We start from the raw sequence: 1,038 nt of genomic DNA on the forward strand, positions 1-1,038 counted from the left end.
TCCATTCCTCAGTTGATGGACATCTAGGTTGTTTCCATGTTTTGGCTATTGTAAATAGTGCTGCGATGAACATGGGCATGCATATATCTGTTCTTAGTTCTATGATTTTCTTGCTGTGCGATTTTAGGTAAGTTACTTAACCTCTCTGACCCTCAATGTTTTCTTTCGTAAAATGGCATCATAAAGTTATTTTGATGATTAGTTAACAAATGTCAGTATGCATAAAATGCTTAAAAAAGTGCTTAAAAAATTCTAGATTTTATTCTTGACCATGTCCTAATATAATATAACCAAATATCAAACCAAACCCACTGCTGTCAAGTTGATTCCAACAGGATAGAACTGCCCCATAGGGTTCCCAAAGCTATAAATCTTGACAGAAACAGATTGCCACATCTTTCTCCTGCTAGTAATAGCAAATATAAAATGGTCAAATTTTTCCATTTTCTTATTTATTTCTTTCTCATTCACCATCTTATATAAAAAATTAAGTATATTAGGAACATGATATTTTAACATTCCTTGATTATAGTGATTTATTTTTTAAAAATTGAAAAAATGTTAAAGGAAGGATGAGATGTAAAGAACAGGGAATGAAAACATGAGAAGGAGAGTCCATAGCCAAGAGCTAATTATTCAAGGTCATTACTAAGTAAGGAGCCTTGATGCCACCATGGTTAAGCATTCAGCTGCTAACTGAATGTTTGATGGTTCAAACCCACTCAGACCTAGTCATCTGCTTCTGTGAAGATTACAGCCAAGAAAACCCATGGGACACTTCTACTTTGGGGGTTGCTATGAGTTGGAACAGACTCGACAGCACCCAGAAACAACAACAAAAAACAATAGATGAAGAGGTGAAGATGGTTCCTTTTGATGGTATCCCACATGAACCTTAAGCTTTCTTCATTTGTTTTTTTTTACAGATTTTTTTTTTTTTTAATTTTGATTTGGGTGAAGATTTACAGAGCAAATTCACTTTCCATACAGTAGTTCACATATACTTTGTCTCATGTCATTGACCACAGTTTACCACAA

This window comes from Orycteropus afer, unplaced genomic scaffold (assembly GCF_000298275.1).
Source record: "Orycteropus afer afer isolate SDZICR_OR568_19922 unplaced genomic scaffold, OryAfe1.0 scaffold00007, whole genome shotgun sequence".
Classification (NCBI taxonomy): Eukaryota; Metazoa; Chordata; class Mammalia; order Tubulidentata; family Orycteropodidae; genus Orycteropus; species Orycteropus afer.